The 19478-nt window shown below is 39.4% G+C and overlaps 1 long non-coding RNA gene across 2 annotated transcripts; it reads right to left on the bottom strand.

Annotated features, from left to right (window-relative positions):
• Nucleotides 1-417: 417 nt before the first annotated feature.
• On the bottom strand, nucleotides 418-19405 carry LOC148186809 (uncharacterized). Of its 2 annotated transcripts, none has more exons than XR_015779213.1 (3): nucleotides 18919-19405; nucleotides 16275-16321; nucleotides 418-537 (listed from the first exon to the last, which is right to left on the bottom strand). It is a non-coding gene; the product is annotated as an uncharacterized LOC148186809 (long non-coding RNA). The 2 variants fall into 2 exon arrangements; XR_015779214.1 differs by lacking the exon at nucleotides 418-537 and adding an exon at nucleotides 13040-13288.
• Between the last annotated feature and the right edge of the window lie 73 nt (nucleotides 19406-19478).

Genomic DNA, 19478 nt, shown 5'->3' with positions numbered 1-19478 from the left:
GGGTAACTAGGAACGATGCGTCATTGCATCATGCTGCAACACCCAGGCATTATATTCCCATCAATGCCGATGGGAGCCAGAGGCGATAAATACCCGTGTCTACTGCAGAGTCATTTGACCTGGGTGTGAATGCCCATCGTACGCATTCTCATTGCATTAAAAAGCCAGATGTTAGCAGGTTTTTTGTGCAGTGGGAATGAGGCTAAAGACTCCAGCCAACTAGTGAGTACATTCTGCAATACAAAAATCTAAAACCAGAAGTAGAGCAAAGGGACTAGAACTGTCCCAGGTGGGCTAAAACTAGGGAAAGTAAGCCGAGGTCACTTGTTGAGTACAGTAAGGAGAGAGAGAGTAAGGAGAGTAAAGGTGCAAGCGCCCCTCAACACAGCAATATTCACAGCAAAATGGTGCAATTTACATTTATGTCCCAGTGCTCTTACTGACATGCATAAAGTGTAGAGACCTCACCATGTGTGTGAGCCCCCGAACAATATGGCACTCTGCAAAACAGGAGCAGCAAAACAGCAGCAGGTGAACCTACAAAGGGAAAACAGAATTTAGCAAGGCTCACCATGCAGCACACTGACCGCTCTCACCACCATTTCTGAGTGACCCTTTGTGACATTAACACAAAGAGTCACATAAAAATGTAGGCAGGACAACAATGTGGTTTCAGCTCGCATTATAGTCAGTCAATAGTCAGATCAGGAAGTCAACTAGTACTGCAGTGTAACAGGGCTGCAGAGTACCTGCAGATCCTTAAAAGGCATTACATTCATCAATTTATCAGTAAGGCCTTAACTGGTATTAAAATGTCTTAAAACAATCTTTCAGAAGTCTTAAAATTGCAATAACATTGTAAACAAGATATTATGAATCATATTTTCTGACACTGCAGCTTGACACCTCATATTTTAGAAATAATCTATTTTCTTTTTTTGTAATTAATAAACTGAATCTAACGTCATGCGGATAAGAACAGATTAAACAACACCCATATACATTTACCACATCCAATTGAATAACAAATAAACAAGTTTTTTTAGGCAAACCAAGTAATTAATTTTTTTTACCTTCTTGATATCCTTATATTTTCATTCTTTTCCGTGTGTTCCACTCTAGTAAGTTTTAAATTTAATTTTTATGTTGAAGTAAAATTTTCCCGATCCTTGAGTAGTAGATGTTGGCAAATGTTTTGTTTTTTTGTTTGTTTTTAAATTTTGTTAATTGAAAAATTTGTCTTAAATTCCATTCCCAGCAGTATCAAAAATTCTTAAATGTATCTGTCCTTAAGCTGTAGGAACTATTGGCTGACTTGTGAACTTTAACTTCCTGTTACATTGAAACTCTGCAAAAGCAGCGTTATTTGATGATGCTGGAATGAGAACTGGGTGTGTATAATGTGTTGTATCACATATTAATTGTTTTTGTTATATTGTAACATATGATAATGAATGGGAATGTATCAAAATGTATTGTATTGTTTTGTATCTTAGTGTTTCAAAGCATATCGTATCATGTTCTATGACGCTGCTCTGAGTTCAGGCCAAGTTATCGTACTGAAATCGCAGAAAGCATCACTGACAGTAGTGGAAGATGGGAACATTTTCAACCTCCTCCCCTCTCTTCTGCTTTTTTTTGCCTCGAGAAAGGATGAAGCGAGGCCTTTGTGGGATGGATGCGGAGGGGTTGCTCCTGCTTATCTCCAGCACATTCTCCTTTTCCTTTTGCTTGTTTGGTTTACTCACAAGGAGGCATTGAGATGGCCCGTGTTGTAGCTCAGAGTGTAACAATAGACTCCTTTATCATTCAAGTGCTTCCCTTCTCTTTTGATGCTCTCTGCAGTTTTGTATGTATGTCTCTGCTCTCGCTCTGCAGTGACATTTGGAGGATGCTATTCATGGAGTCTTTGCATCACGTAGTACAGAGACGCCGGAATCTGATTGTTCTTTGAAGTTCAGACTTCGGGACAATGAAAAATATTTTAAGACTCATTTGACAGGCAAAGTAATTACTGTTTTTCCTTGTTTTTTATTTGTGTGTATCTCAAGCCATTTCTTTGTTCTTCGCCGCTTTTGTTTGGAAGACGACGATGCCTTGGTGGATATGCAGCACAAATAAATCATACTTTCTGAGTGTAAACAAAGGAACCAGATAGGCACAGTCATGAGACAGAAAACAAACTGGATGAAAGAAAAACTTTACCCCGTTTTTTTTTATGTTTGAAATTCCTGAGAGTGCTTCATGGCACACTTCCCAGACTTTGACTGTTTATATAGTTCAACAGGTAAAAGACGAGACAAGATAAATGTTCAATGATTTCTTTGGGGAAATCAGGTAATAAATACAGGCAACAGATGTATTACATCTCATTAAGGATCAGATTCTAAATTTGCCGTGTCTTTATCAAAAGCTGAACAAAGGGATTTGAGGAAAGACTTTTGAAAGGCAGAGAAAAGTTTAAAATACAGCGCTGAAATTATACAGTTTTTTCACTTTGATCCCAGCGAGGCAGGAGATAAAGTTTTTGCCAATTACTGACACGACCACATACATATATGATGTAATAAATATTTAGTAGTTTGGCAATCTGGGCATTATTCACTCTCGTGTTGAGGGTTAAATGAGACTCCTGTGTTTTCACACACAACTATAAAGCCAAAGTCAGCAGATATATATTTCCTTTGACATTTTCATTATGCATATTCTTACACAAAGAAAAATTAAATAACTAGGGCTCACAAACTGTTCAACTTTGTAATTGCGATTAATTGCAGAATTTCAACACTTAATCTCTTTTTGAAGTCCATATTAACAGGGTAAAGCAAATCTTACCAGATTGTCTTGATTAAGAATCAAATGACAGCAAATGACTGCACAGGACTGACATAAAGTCGGCCCCTACTAAAGGGTTAACTCATGGGTAGATATCTGCATGGTCAGAGAGGGATCCCTGTGAAATAGCCATCCCTATTTTTTTATTCACCAAAATTTAGCTTTGGAGCAACATTTGGTCCCCTTACTGAGAAGCATGGCATGACATTCCTCATGTCTTCTAGTTTCATGTGATATCAGTATTATCACTCTTTAAAACTCACCTCGGTACCGTCTCTTAAAAACAGGATGTCGGCCAGCACATTTAACACAATTAACTCATTAACGCAGACAGCCCAAGAAATTACACTTCTTTTATCGGGACAAAAACGATGCAAGACAAGCAACTTAGCTTAGTTTAGCATTAAAGGGTTTTCACATTATTTTGACGGTTTAGTTTTTCATACCAGCTTGTGTTGGACACTCTAGCTGGTTTATGCATTGAAGTTTCTGTAAAATTGAAACCAAATCAATGTCCTTGAGTATATGGAGAAATAAAAGTGTCACGAGGGGGAAGTATGAAAAGCAAAGGGCTTAAATCAGCTAAGTCTTCTGTCATGAGATATGCATAAAAGATAAATGTGTGCAGCTTCACAGGCTGGTCACACCAGCATGTTTGGCTGCTGGCCCACCATCTAAGACCATCTTCGACCAGCTAAAACCAACTAAAACCAGCTACCAGCATAAGCTTTTTAGCTGTTTTTTTTTTAATTTTCAACCTTTTACCTCCTGACTCATCAATACAAACCCATTTCTGTTATTACATTTATAAACTTTCTTTGAGTGTTTATTATTTTTCTTCCTCAGAGTCATTTTTATTGGGACGGAGTGATAACTTTGTTTCTGAGTGCTCTGAAGTTGATGTCCTCATCTTGTTTTGTCTCACCTTAGAAGAGCAGCGAGCAGCTGTGGGAAGAGATGATTAAAGAGCTATAAAGCTACAGAGGGGGAGACAGACAGAGAGAGATAATTTCAGACAAGACAGAGAGACAAAGACAGATGTATGATTGCACTGGGATCATTTCCTTGTGGCCAGACCTCCTCTTGAGTATTGCTTTTGATAGCTGACTTCATTGAGTGTGAGTTTACAAGCTGAGACACTCTTGGCTGATAATGAGTAATGCAGTCAATATTCTTCTGACAGATAAGACCCGTTTGGATTGGACACACAGCAGCGCAGTGCAGCCGCTTGCTTCAAATGAAGGAGCCGGCCCAGGGGATCGGTTGGTCATCTGTTGCACGGCTCCCAGAGTTTGTTTCCAAAGCTAATAAATCAGGACAGATTGAAGCTACAGCCTGCAGGGGAAATGCCATTTAATTTACAGTTAATGAAAACAAAGTGAGGCTCTCCTCTTCGATGTTATGCTCCTGAAGCTATAGTGACTGTATTTATATAGAAATCTAGTAATTGATTTTCAGCCTGCAGAAAGAAAAGCTTTGGTGCAGGTGTACTGTGGAAAACACACTGTGGTACAGATTCAATTGCTCAAATATAAGCATAGGTCAGTGACAGTCAACTTGCGGCCTATGGGCCAAATCTCGCCCCCCAGACGGGTGCCAGGTGGACCCCCAACCATTTCCTAATACATAACAAATATAAAGTGATTCACACTGGAAATTGTCTTTATACTTTAAGTATAAATAAGGTGCCAGAGTGCATAATCAAAATATAGCATGTTTATATAAAAAAAAGTGCCACTGGAGGAACTGTACAAGAAACATCCAAAAATCCTAGAAACTACAATGCTAGAAAAATCTGAGAAATGTTCTAAAACCCAAAAAGCATCCTAAAATCCTAGAAACATCTTAAAATCTTTAAAACATGTATGGGGCCGTTGCAATAGGCCTCTGGCCTCCTGCCATTTTGCAAAAGTGGCCCCCATGCGAAGCAAATTGAGTCTGCATGTTGAGAGCAAAGCGAGCCAAAGAAAAACTGTTAATAAAAAAGGAACGTGTCCGTATTGTGCTTCACTTTATTTACTTTTGGCCTCAAATATCATAAACGCCAACATCAGCAAAAAGGTAAACTAAAAAACTGAGAAATTCTCGGCTGTGATTTTCTTAGTTGCTTCAGTTTGTTTCAAGTCCATTTCAAGATCAATCCGACGAGTCTATTTGTCCATTTCGCCCTTTGAGCTGTCTGTGATCATCCTGCATTAAATCCATCTCACTGTGTGTGTTTGTACATTTACAATCTGTCCAACAGTCAGAAGGCAAAGAAAATTACAGTGTTCTAGTTTCCTGTCCACAACACGAGCACATTTCTCATCAGCAGTACCAGACCTCACAAACAGGTTCAACATTATTGTTGAAACATGCTGACTGCAACGCAAACACAACCACTGTGTTTAGCCTCAGATGGTGCTGTCTGCAGCCTCCAAAAACTCATAATAAAAAACAAGTTTACAATATGCAATTCACAGAAAACAACTGTTCTGTTCAAAATCTCATACTAAGATCCAGATTAAGATAGGATTTGGGGGATGTTTAGTTTGTCCAGTAGGCTTACTTTGCATACTCAGAAGTTCTTGCTTGGAAAAAAATAGAACACAATGTTCGCGACTCACAGTTAGACCTCCAGATTGGGTGTTGGATTATGAAGTGATTAATGCATTAATGTAGATGACAAAATGCAGATGACTTGGACAACTCCAATTTAACTTTTTAATATTGCAAAAAGGGATCGAAACTACAAACTAACTTTTGTAGTTACTGTCACAGTGTGGGAGGTGGATGAGTCCCAAAAACAACTGACTGTCGTGCAGAAATCCGGAGCTCGCTTCCCATGTGGATGTGTGTGGGGTTTTTTTTACATCTTATGTGCCTCTTTAGCCTAAATCTAAACATCCGTGACTTTGTTGCCTAATTCAAACCATCCTTATGGTCTGCACTGTTGTGTAAACGTAAGGATCATGCTGCTTCCTCCCACTACTCGTGCATTTGTTGACATCACCCTTTCAGCATCCTGGAGCATAAACAGCTGACTCAGAAGGAAACCTAAATTTTCATAAGTAGATGCAGGAGGTCACTGACAGAGCGGCACCATGTGACAAGCTGGGATGTTGGCATAACACGTAGACCTAGCTAACACAAATCGGCCTTGTGCCTATGACTAAATCACTGCCGTGATGATATAAGCACTAATTAAGAAATATCATACAAGAGGTATGATATTTCTTAATTAAAATGTGGAGAAATCCAAAGATTTCTTGGATGAGGCAAAGCACCTTTCCTCATCCATCTTGTAGCTGAAGTTTGAAAACATTAGCCTCTGCAGAAAAGGAGAGTTTTGAGTTGAGAAGTCGCAAGAAGTCGATCAAACTGTGCACTGATGCTGACGCAGCAAACCCAGGGCGGTCTTTAGCATCTACATACACTATCTTGTCTCTCTCTTTTGCACACATTAAAACACCTCGATGAATGCACATTACACCTTGATCTCTGTATCGAAGAGAACCCTAATGTGCTCAGCAGGCGACCAAAACCAACAGGAATCCTGACTTTTATCTTTTAATATTTTGAAGTGTTGAAACCTGCTCAGAGTGATCTCTCCATACCAAAGTACATTTTTAATACATCAGAAGGCATCAGAGGCTCTCCTCGGGGCAGTATTATATCCATATCTACCTGTAGTACATTTTTGGGGAAAAAAAGTTTAAACCTTTTTTCCTCCTTAGAGAAACAATATGGTTCAATTCTCCAGATACAATCAAAGAGTTCTGCTTTTAGAGCAGGCAGATGAACAAATGCACTCAGACAGAGGGATTTGGGACTCCTCTGCCTTTGTGTGAAATATTACAGACCTGATTGGAAGTGACACAGCTATAATTCAGCATGGTGAGAGGAGCAGCCTTTGCTCCAGCTCGCTCATACTCACTCTCTCTCTCTCACACACACACATGCACGCACGCACGCACACACACACACACACACACACACACACACACACACACACACACACGCGCGCGCGCGCGTGCGCGCAAAGACCACATGGGTACTCAAAAGGTTCGGCTAATTTTCTCACATTTTCATCAGATATCATTATGCTTATTAGAAGTGCTGAATCACATCATTCATTAAACTACGGTCTGTTGGCATGGCGACAGTGCAGGGAAAATAAGCACTGATATACAGTTAATGTTTTAGACAAACAAAAGCACAAAATGATGTCCCCACAGTAACGAGAACTATTTGTTTTGACTAACAAAATGTCACCGACCAGGCTGCCTTTAAATATTAAGCTGGCATAATTCGAGAAGACAAGTTGAGGTAATTTTGTACTGATTCAACTTGTCTCTTCAAATTCTGTCAGCTTAAAATTTAAGGCAGCCCAGAGGCTAACTTTTTTTAAGTTAAAACAAATAGTTTCTTTTTACAGTGCACAGATGCTAACTTGTGAGCTTAAATCTGTGTTTGCTGATTCCACACATCGTATAGACGACATGTCTCCGCCATAGACGAAAGACAAAGATGGCGCCTAATTATTAAAATGGAGTTGCCCACCTGGCACCTATACTGAAAACATTTTCCAGCTTTACTACCGCAGCATGCAGACCACTGAACATGTGCAGTGGTGTTTCTACCGCTGACCCCACCCAAAAGTTCCCACTCAGCTCGCAGACTTTACATTGTGATGACATCACAGATTTTTCAATCGCTACCCATGGTTTTGGGAAGGTTTTACAAAAAAACACCACCTTGGCTCAAGAATTCATAACAGAAAGAGTCATAAAAGACATTATTTGAAATTCGAGGTGTCCTGTCAACAGTTTTACAGTGGTGGCCTATAAGGAAAATGCTTTCTGGAACATAGGTTTTTTTTTGTTTTTTTTTTGTTGCAATACCACGATTGGCCATTAGGAAAACTTCCAAAAGTTCCAGTTGTCTATCTGTCAGCTCCGCTAAATTTAGGCTCTTATGTCTGTTTTGCAAGCACTGTTGGTGCTTTTTGAGGTTGGCTTTGGACGGTATGGCTATGAGTCACTCATAAGGAAATCATCTCACCAGTTTGTAAACTCTCCTCCTGCAGACTTCGTGTTCGTTGCTAACAAGTCAGGTCAAGGTTTTCAATTGTAAACATGATTAAAAAACGAGGAAAACATCGTGAATAATGGATACAAGCAGAACTAGCATCCTTCTAACCATTGTACAGGTGTTAGAAAACAAACAGGAGAAACTCCATGTCACATCAGTTTCCAACGGGATATCAGGAACTGTATTATCATGCATTTTCTGATGACAATCAGAAGGACTCTGGAGAGGACTCTGGTGAGGGTAGGAGTGTGTTTAACCATGAATAAGGACTGGTGTGACGGTAAGAATGTGAGGTGCTGTCCTGTTCCTGCGGTGATTCACTGCTATAATGTAACGGCATGCAGAAACGGCTGCAGAGTGGAGTCGCTGACCATGTTTGGGAAGAGGAACTATACGGCTGTTTTGTTGGGGTTGGGATGTGTGGGCAGTTAAAAACCAGAAATCATGGATTACCAGAACCGTCCACAAACATGGCTAATTATAAAGCAGCAGCCAACAATTTAGGAAGCCGGAAAAAGGACTAAACTACAGTGCACAAGTTAAAGGAGCTGATGGGATCACATTTCAATGGAGCTGGACGTTGTGTAATTCCATGTGACAAATAAAGATCGATTGGTTGATCCTTTAGAATTAAAAGTCTATTACACACAACATTACATGCTCTAATATCTGTGTTTTAGTGCACAAATCCTACAAATTAACCTCAAAGGTGGGTTTTACTTGATTTAGTGGCTGCACCTCTTAATAAGTAACGATTTTAGATTAAATGAGAATGTCCTAATTAAAAAGGACTTAGTGCATGCCCAGAAATGAGGCATAAGAGCAATATGTGCCAATCTTTTGATGGGATCAATGCAATAAATGTGCTTTGCAAGTATTAGGCACAGATCCATTTATTTTTATTATGAGCAGCGCAGAAAAAGACTTGATGTTAATGTTCTTCTCCTCAGATCCAATATTTAATCAAATGAACCACTGCCTGGCTGTGAATTATGCTGCTTTTATGTTGGTATTGCGAGTATAAATTATCCACAACCTTGTAAGTGTGTGCAAACCGTAGCAGATACCCTCCGTACACACGGCCTCACACACTTCAGGATTAAAGCTCTCACAAGGGCAGTTGTGTAGACTGCTTAGCTTGTAGGTGAAATGTATTTCCCCAAGCACACATCTGAGATCTTCTTAGTTCCGTAAATTTCTTTAATTATTACGTCCCTGAAGCGGTCTGACTGAAGCTGGTATGACTAAAACAGCTGCAATGATTCAACCTAATATACTCAGCAAAGGACTTAAATCGACACAAGGGACGATTTGATTCACTCAAGTCGGATTTGAGGAGTGATTTGTTTAGTCTAAAACGTTGCCGCACAACTTGTGCAGTCATTGCAGTCAGCTTTTCAATTGACTGCGTTCTGGTAAAAAAGGCTGATCTCACCTCCTGCCACAGGAATCTTTGCTGTAAAAACTTGACAAGAACAGTTGGGAACATGAAGGGACAGTTTAACCTCAAATCAACAATACATATTTCTCCTCTTACCTGTTGTGCTATTTATCAGTCTTGATTGTTTTGGTGTGAGTTGCAGAGTGTTGGAGATATCGGCCGTAGAGTCTGCTTTCACCCCAGTGTTATGGAATTAGATGGCATACATTAATTAATTGAAAAATAACTGGATTCTCATTCGCATTCGCTAAATGCATGATCTCTTTTCAAAATACATTTAAAGCATAGGTAAAAAAATAAATAAATGAAAAGTTTTTAGGGTTACTTTCTTAGATTTAGACAACACAGTAAGTCATTAAAAAAAGTTTGCAAATTGGCTTGATTTCTTTCAAAAACATGGGAAGAAGGCAATGCACCATGAAAGAAGTGCTTAAAAATTATAAGAATGTCTTTAAAAAAGTTTACATATGTAATTATTTTAATTAAAAATATGGTTTTTCCCTGGCTGTGTCCTATTTTTTTTGTTTTTTCCCTCAATTAAAAAAACAAAAACAAAAAAAAAAAAACTTTAAATCTACTGATTTCTTGCAATTTGTGAAACATTTTTTATCAGGTTGCTCATTGCCTTTTTCCCCTGTTTTGAATTAAATAATAATACATTAAGTTAAATTGCTAACAATTTTTAGTGACAGGGTCATGATATCTGGAAAGAGAGCAAATTTATTATTTTTTTAATTTATGTTTTTTGCGCTTTGAGCCCCACAAGCCGATGTACATTGTAATTTGAAGACATATAATACCTATAATGTGTCCACTTGACCCTTCATCTAGGTCACATCTGCTGTTACTGTCTGGCTGTTAAGTGGGAGGAACAGCAAGGACAGTTCAGGACAATTAGACTGTCACAGACATGTCCTCTGCTGTCAGAAAGAAAAGAAATGTGTTTTATTCTGGATTATTTCACATCCTCCACATTCCATTAAAAGGACACAAGGCATGAACAAAACCGAAGTTGTGTCGACACTGGCAATCAAAACTCTGCTGTCACCAATACCAAAAGCTCCAATTTAAAAGTGTTTTCTGGGAGTTACTAATGCAGACAGCCAGTTATTACCCGAACTCTAATTTCCTGTCCTTAGTCATTCCCCTGTACGTCACTCTTCTTTTCTTGTGCTGAAACAAAATCTAGCAATTAGCTCTTATCTTCTCATTTTGCAGACAAAAGCTCGAGCTGAAATGAGTTCATGGTTCATGGTCGCGGCGCTTTTAATCACAACCCCGGACATTAGCCATTAGGGGAACCAACAGCTGTGCTTACACCCACCCAGCTCACAATAGAGCCCACACGGTCATTATGGAGGGTTCATTGAGGTTACTAATAAGGCTTTCTTATTAACGCGGGGAATCAAAAGATGGCATTAGTAGTGAATACGCAGGGTAGTTTTTTTTCCACTAGTTTGACAAGTGTGCTTATCCGTCCTTCAGCGGTTACCCGTGAGGACACAGTGACATTGAGCCTTTTAGGAAGCCCAGGGCATGTCGCATGATGCATGCATGTATTTACTAATTCATAAAATTCAACCATGAAAACTAGTGCTCAGTAAAAAATCTCATCAGAGGCAAAAAACTAGTTTAAGTTAAGTTAAGTTAAAGCAATACTTCAAGCCATCGAACAGCTTGGTGTCCGATGTCAACTGCTGCTGCAGCTCGCACTCATCAGGCAGAGTGAGTAGGAGGGGAGCAGCTCACGGAGACGGCCCTTCAGTGCCGCTTCAAACACCAGCAACAACTGCGTTTAGCAACAACTGCAGTTGATTGACAGTATCGCTACTATTCTTGCGATTTCCACATGCTCCAGCAATGTCATTGCAAAACACACACACAGCAAACAGTGCATGAGAACAGCCTGACCAGCCCGTTCTCATTCAGAAGTCGTCAAATACTGCCACTTTTGCAGCGATTTCGGTGTGAGATCCCGATGCTAAAAGCCACCTTTTGCGGCATTATGATATGCCGCTAGACAGCCGGACAAACCTGTCTCATCCACATGATACACCCCTGGATGCCATCAGGTTGAAATGTTTTCACTAACACATCTACAGCAACGTATCCTGAGGTCATCGGGTGTCTCGGGTGTCAGAAACATCAGACGCCTTTGCTCAGGTGTTCCAGCTGAGGTTGATCGAGCCTCAGCCTGTCCCAAGCTGTACTCGCCTACAGATCCGCTGCCTTGATCCAGAGCCACCTGGAGGCTTTCTCTGCCACCTCTGTGCTGTTAAATGTAGCTCTTCTCCTCTTCTCACCTGTTATGCTGAATGCAGTCAGCCCTACAGCAGAACTGTACTGCAAAGCCTCTGCACCCAACCTCCACAGGCACCTTGCCTTCCAGCCTCGTCTGTGGCAGCTGCTCACTAGATCCCATACTTACCTCTCTTGCATTTGAAAGCGTCCTCCACAGGGTCCTCTCAAGGCCTCCCAATTAAGGTGGAGATCAGGAAATCAGCGGCCACGAGATCCTTTGAAACTGGTAAATCAACATGTTCTCATCCCAAGTCGTCACATGATGTAGTTTATATATTGCAATCAAGGTATCTTCTGCATCTGCTTTTGACGTTCTGGGATGTCGCTACCGAGATGTCAACACAAGCACATGGTGGGATTACGCTGAATGTGGTTATGTTTATGCAACAAAAGCACACAGCAACCACCGCCAGGATGTCAACAAAAGCACATGCTGGCACAGATGCTTAGGTTTAGGCAAAAGAGGCACATGATAAGGAAAAGAAAAAAAACCACAGTCAGACAGGAAGCCAACACAGGACTCCTGCATGAAATCCGGGGTTTGTTGGATTCATCAACTGCTCACCTATAGGGACCTTCTTGCTAATTAAAATATCTTGCTACTGACAGCGTTTGATGGTGCACAGCATCAAATCACAAGAAGCTCCATCCAGCCGCCTTCTCAACTGATGCAGCCCGTCCGCACGTCATGCAGCTGTGGCAGATGCCATCAGAATACCAAGAACAGATCTGTCCGGTGACATTTTCTGCTGACCGAAAGCAAACACCAAACACCCATATTCAACCTGACGGCATCCAGCAGCGTATCATGCAGACCCAACAGGTTCTGTCTGGCTTTCCAGCCGACATATCATACAGCCATGTAAGATGGCTTGTAGCATCAAACCGGTGGTATTTGAGGACTTAAGAATGAGAACAGGCCTGACCCACGCCTTGAATTGTCTTTTAAAACCAAGTAGTTTCATGCTTAAACTTTGCAAATGACCCTGCCCTTCAACGAAAAAAGTAAAGGCTGACGTCTTCTGCCCAACCCAGGTGGCCGAAATGACCCGGCCCAACATCGGCCCAAACTCGGCACACCAGAAGACATTAGTCAGGCCGCATCTCGATGCCAAAATTCGACTGAGACTCAGGATGAGTGACACCCAGAAACAGGCCAAATAAACTGGCCTGACTCTAGCCGTCGACACTGAGAAGCATCAAAATATGAGGAGCAGGAAAGAGATCACGCTGCAGAGGTACATTATTGTTGTGTAACCAGGTGAGGTTTCACTGAAAACAACATATGGTGGAAATAAAACCACAGCAACCAAGTAAATAAAAGTGTAATATTGAAGTTAAACTTTTTTTCCCATCAAAAAACAGTTTGCAACATACAGTGGGTAATTATCTCCCTCTTGCCTTAACTCCACTCAAACTGAGTTTTCCCAGAAGCTCCGGGGTAAGACTCGAGATGGATGGATGAACAGATGGATAATAGATGTTTCCTTCCGCCTTCTTATCTTCAGATCCGACTTTATTGAACTTCGCAGTCCGGCTGTTCTGCTCTCTGACTCACAGCTCGGATGTTGCATTGGGGGGATCAAGCCTCTTGCTTTCTCTGGCTTGTGTTGAATCAGAATTGAACAGGTGGTGGAACTGTACAAGACCGCCAAACAAACATACACAGAGGATTACGTGACCGCAAACATGGATTACCCATCAAGGCCTTTATTTATGTGACCTTTAGCCCTGATTATCATCTGTCGACATGCGGTCTGGTGCTTCAGCGGCAACTGGGATCAGAGTTGCAATAACTGCTCTTGTTAATACACTGACAATCCCTCATGTCTCACGCACACACACGCACACACACACTTTCTCTGTTTCTCTCCATTCATCAGCAAAAGAGAATCACAGAATTATCGATTCGGTGCAAACAAAGAGTGAAACAATTGACGCAGGAAAAATGAGTCGGGGTTGTCACTCATTGATTTACTTGTCAGTGCAGGTCTCTGATCAGCCGCCGAGTGTGTGTGTGTGTGTGTGTGTGTGTGTGTGCGTGTAATGAAATGGGAGGAGCTGGATGCAACACCAACAGCAAACCTACGGTAAATCACTTTAGAACGAATGCGAGAGGAAATTGATTGCAGCTATATGAGGCAGCAGTAAGTAAATAATAATTTCTTATTGAATTAACTAATGCTTTCCTCCTCAGGTTTGCATTAACAAAATGCCTCCAAGGTCTGAGCACGCTCACGGGCACAACATTACGCATAATTAAGCAGAAAAATTGCACATTACTCATGGAAAATTCACAAAAAGCGTCTCTTAGACTGACACGAGCAATTCAGAGTCTCATTTCACAGGACATACACCTTGAGCGAATCAACATCAGCCTCGTTTTTAAGTCAAATACAGAACCACGATGTCCCTCTGTGGCTGCCCGAGTTTAATCTCTCTCTTTTTCGTCACAAAATCATGACAAAAAAAATGTGCATCTGCTTATACTAACAAAACCCTAGATGCACCATGTTCTGTTTCTGCCGCCTAATGTGACACGATGCTGAATCACATTAAGCTGCACCAGCTGGTAATGACCAAAATATGGATATCATCTGTGATGTGGGTTTTTGGGTTGTTTTTTTTTCAGAAATTGAGTCACACTATGAGGACACCATCCAAGTTCAACCAATAAAACTGCTGTTAAACTAGTAACAAAAGTGTAAATGTGTCACCTTTTATGTTTTTTTGCATTAAACAAAACTATATTTAGGCTTAGCTGCTGTTGTCGCACAAAAAATTGTAACACATAAAACAGCATAAAACCCCAAACAACCAAATCACGAGTGTAAGGCTGCCTTCTTCCAGCAACAACAGCTTCTCAGTTTCTCCGTCCCTTTTAATGTCCGCCTCATCAGTGAGACAACAACAACTCAACCGAACACACAGCACGGTGATTCGTCACTTCACGTCTCTCATATCACGCCGCAATCTAAAGGTGCACGACATTATGTAGTGCCTAATTTTAAGGGGAGCATACAATATAATGTATGAGTTTGCCATTAATGAAATTAGCTTCTAAATAAATCGGAGAATAGAATTAAGTTATCAACTAAATCCAATAAATCACAAAAATAAATCTCATCTTACACTAGAAAAACAGAAATGTCTGAAAACCACAGATGTGTAAGTTTTGCATATTTTTATGCAGCGATTATATTTAAACTTTATATTTCAACAATGCTATGGTTATAGTTTCATTAGGTTGAAGCACAAAAATCATTTGCTTATGTTTTGTCTTTTAAAAAAACTATCCCTGCTAGAAAAACACCCACATCTGGAGCCTAAAAGCAGCTGGAAAAACACTTATATGTCACAACACAACAGGTTTGGAGCCCACAACGATGCTGAAAACATACTGATGAGACGCTGCAAATAACCACACTGGTAACCCAAAAAGCTGAAAGAAAAACACAGACAGGTTGCAACGAAACACCCACGGCTGCTGGAAACACACACCAAAAAATAACCACATTGGAAATCTAAAATGCCTTTAGAAAAACACAGGCAGCTTGCAACAAAACATCTATAATCGCAGCCTAAAAAACACAAATGGGCTGCTGCATAACACAGATGTTTGGAGACCAAAAATTCCAATGGCAACACACTAATGGGTCGCTACACAACAGCAACAGTTGGCACCAAAAAAAAATTAAAAATTAAAATTAAAAATTAAAAATTAAAAATTAAAATTAAAAATTAAAAATTAAAAATTAAAAATAGACAGTTCACTGTAAAACACGCTTTAAACCTAAAAAGCCATTCGAAAAAGACAAAATGGACCCTACCGAACACCTACGCTTAAAGTCTAAAAAGCCGCTGGTGACTGGTCGCTACAGAACAACCAGGTTTAGTCTAAGAAGACAAAAGAAAAACATACACAGGTCGCTACAAAACACACACGTTTAAAGCCAAACCGTGGGCAGAAACGCGTGCCAGCGTATGCTGCATTTGTGTGACGTCAGAGGGTCGTAGTTTCCTAGTTGGGAAATCGCTCTTACAACTTTATTGCGTTCATGTGCTTTGAGGTCTTAAAGTGGGATTTAATGCTAAGAGTGTTTAACAAGAGGCTGGCAGCTATTTTCAGTTTATTTATATTTTTATATATAATTTATTTTTTTATATTATATTTTCTATATTTAATATATTTGTATATTTAATCTAGGTAACTTTACATTCAGAGCACACTTTACACTTAACATTTGATCAAAAAATGTATATCTAATTTGTTAATTACTAAAAAAAAAAAGTTTTTATATATATATATTTATATTTAATCTGAGTAAGTTGGAAAGCAGTTAACATTAATACCACATTACTCTTTACATGTGATCATCAGTTCCTTACCATCGACCAAAGGTTGGCTTTTTCCCGCCATGTTTGTGCAGTTATGATGTCAAGTCTGCGACACGTTACAAAATAACTTACCAGTGTTCGTTCACTCTCCTGGTGTGCTTTATGGTTTAATGTTTTCTTGCTTGCTACAGCTAATAGATGTATAATAGTAAAATGTGCAATTACAAAAAAAGTAATCGATAGTTATTAGGAATAAAATAAATTAATATGTATTTTAAAAACTTACCATCAGTTGTTGACACCGTTTCCAAGCTTTCCGACATTTCTGCTGCCCTGAAACGTCATGCAAACGTCACAACTCAGCAACTCAGGTATTATCAAAATTTCAAATTTCCCCTCGTAATTATGACTTTGGAGGGCCGTTCATGTGCTCAGAACTCGTAAATACAGCAAATCTGATATTTTCGAGGAGCGCATGAAGGCAGCAATGTTCTTCTGGAGTTTGAATAAATTCGCTTGATTTTCAAATATTCAAGATCATAAAAATGTGTTGAGTTTATCTTAACAGCATCTTATGAAAACAGCATCCGAAAGCTCTTTGTGAAATCCTGGCATTTGATGCAAATATGTTCTTGAAAGTATTTTAGTTTGAACTTAATTGCATTTCAAAAATCTTAAAAATAGCAAACAGAGAAATAGTTTGGAGTGCTTTGGGACAAAACAATCCTTAACTCCAGCTCATAGACGTCCCTTGTATATTTCTCTTTGTCTTCTTCTTTAATCTGTCATTAAACAATTTGTTTCCCGGACGTTATCTGGTTTATGCATTACTGGCTGCAATGTCGGATTATGTTTATTAATGGAATTATCAGCAGAGAAATCTGCACTGCACACCCTGAGCCATGTGGTACCACATTGATTTTCTGTCCAAACAAAGAGTGTGTGTGCCTGAAGTGAGCCTTTTAGTGAAGGCATGGAAACTGTCTTATGAAGCAAAGCACTGCCACCTAGTGGACAAACTGTCTCCATGCCTGGACAGACAGGACAAAAGGTGTGTACTCTGTCTGAAACAAAGGAAATTCCTGGAGCTTATATGAGATGTATTATGACTGAAATGCATGTGAGATTGGATTTCCAGTGTTTCCAGTGGAGTTGCATGAGTGCATGTGAAGATTTAAACACGTCTCCCTATTTTAGAAACGTTGGTCTAAAATTGCTGATCACCATCCTCATTTTTACCCAAACTGAGGTCAAATTTCAGAGTTCTAATGAGTTCACGCCGCTGCTCCTATCGGAGGCTAATTGGCAGCAAACCGCAAACCTAAAGTGTCCCACAGGTCTGTTTTGTTTACTGAGAAAAATTTTGGCATCCTTGAGACGCCTTCTCTGCTTTATCGCTCCGTCTTTCTGAACCGACTGCAGTATGCTAATCCTTGAAGACTCACGCTCCCACCTGCCAACCCTCATTATTTTCATGCTATTTTTGAGATAAACAATGTAGAGTAGCTCCGCGCCAGTGAGATTTCCTCCCATCATACAGTAATGAAGATGGAGATGGCAAACACAGACAAAAAAAACCCCAAAAAACAGATGAGGACCACTGAATATTTGCTAAGGTCAGTTACCTCGCTGATTCTCAGACACTGATGACAAAAAGTCTGATCAACTTTTTAAAGTTTAAAATGATGTTAATCGCCTGTAAATCATTATATAACTGTTATATGATCCAGTTTTATGATAAATATTGTTTATTTCATAACTATTTTAATTTGACCTTAGCTCTAAACTTCTACATTTTTCTAGGATTTAAGCACGTTTCTCAGATTAAAGAACATTTATCTGATTTGAGGGTGTTTCTTGGATTTTAAAACATCAATGATTTTAGGGTATTTATAGGATTTTACAATTTGTCCAGGATTTTAGAGCATTTCTAGGATTTTGGGACATTTCTGGGATTTTAAGATGTTTCTAGGATTTTAAGATGTTTCAAGGATTTTTGCACGTTTCTCAGATTAAACAACATTTCTCTGATTTGAGGGTGTTTCTAGGATTTTAGGACGTCTCTAGGATTTTAAGACTTTTATGATTTTACAACATTTCACAGATTTTATGATGTTTCTTGGATTTTAAAACATTTACCATTTTAGGATACTTGTAGTTTTTTTATCCTTGTCTAGGATTTTAGGGTGTTTCTCAGATTTTAAAACATTTATGATTTTAGGATATTTATAGGCTTTTGTGATTTTTCTAGGATTTTAGGGCATTTGGGACATTTCTCGGATTTTAAGATATTTCTAGAATTGTAGGACGTTTCTAGGATTTTAGGATGTTTTCAGGATTTTAGGACATTTCTCTGATTTTAGGGCATGTCTATGATTTTAGGGGCCTACAAGCAAGCTCTATTTTGATGTACCTTATGTATAGTAATAATACAAAAACAACCGAATCACTCTTTTTAAATTCTGAATAAGAAAAGACTTTGGGGACTACTCTGCATCCTTTCATGGGCCGGATTCAGTCCACGAACCTTAAGTTGATCATCACTGATCTAAAGGATAAATTCACATTTCCATTCATGTCTATCTTTTTTGTTATTAAAAATTTTGTTTATCTTAACATTCATTTAAACATGCTGATTTTACAGACTTTATAATAAATACAAATAATTATATATATACATATATATATATAAGAATTCACATTTAAAAGAAAATTAAAGCATATTAAACAAACTAAACCTCATAAGTCAATCTTTAAAACGATCGCTTGTAGATTACTTTGTAGTGTTGAAGCTGTATTTCTGCTGTGTACATTGCGATGGTTATGAGGTATAAAATATTTATCTGTAATTAAAGCAAAATAACCTTTTAGAGATTACATTTTACATCTGAAAAGCCGTCCCACTTTCTGCTTGAAATTTCATGTCTTACCTTCATGTGAAGAAACTCAGACCCAGAGATGCTCCTCACTTTGGGCACAAATGTCGCCTCAGTTCCTCAAATCAAAGTTCATGTCTCATCAGCACAAAATCCATTTCCCTCCATAAATTCAATGACTCCCGCTGGCGAAAATAACTGAAGGCCGACTTTACTGTGATTAAGAGGTTTTGGCGTTCATTTTTTGACACTGGTATGAAGGTAATGTTATCTTGTAAAACCAGGAAATCGAGGGTGCTCACGGGCCCTTCTCGCGGCAGACACGTCGGCTCGCGGCAGGAGAAGCGCAGGTGTGACTGGTGACGCCATCGATGACGCTGCTCTGCTGCAGGTTTCCAGAAATCCTCAAATTGCGCAAATTGAAATTGTGAATACGCATCAATTTCAAATAAACAACAAAGTAAAATTGGCGTTATTGACTGGCTGCAATAGAAATAAATCTGCCATTGTTTTGGACATCCGTCGCCATGGTTGTTGGAAAGTTATCGCGAGAGTCGCATAACATCGCGAGAGAATTCGCGTAATATTGCGTTTTTTTAAAGTTTCGAAAACAT

This window comes from Plectropomus leopardus, chromosome 16, assembly GCF_026936395.1.
Source record: "Plectropomus leopardus strain MGB_pleo_1.0 chromosome 16, ASM2693639v1, whole genome shotgun sequence".
NCBI classification, from domain to species: domain Eukaryota; kingdom Metazoa; phylum Chordata; class Actinopteri; order Perciformes; family Serranidae; genus Plectropomus; species Plectropomus leopardus.
Note: the sequence above shows the minus strand (reverse complement) of the source record. Positions and strands in the feature narration are given on the sequence as shown.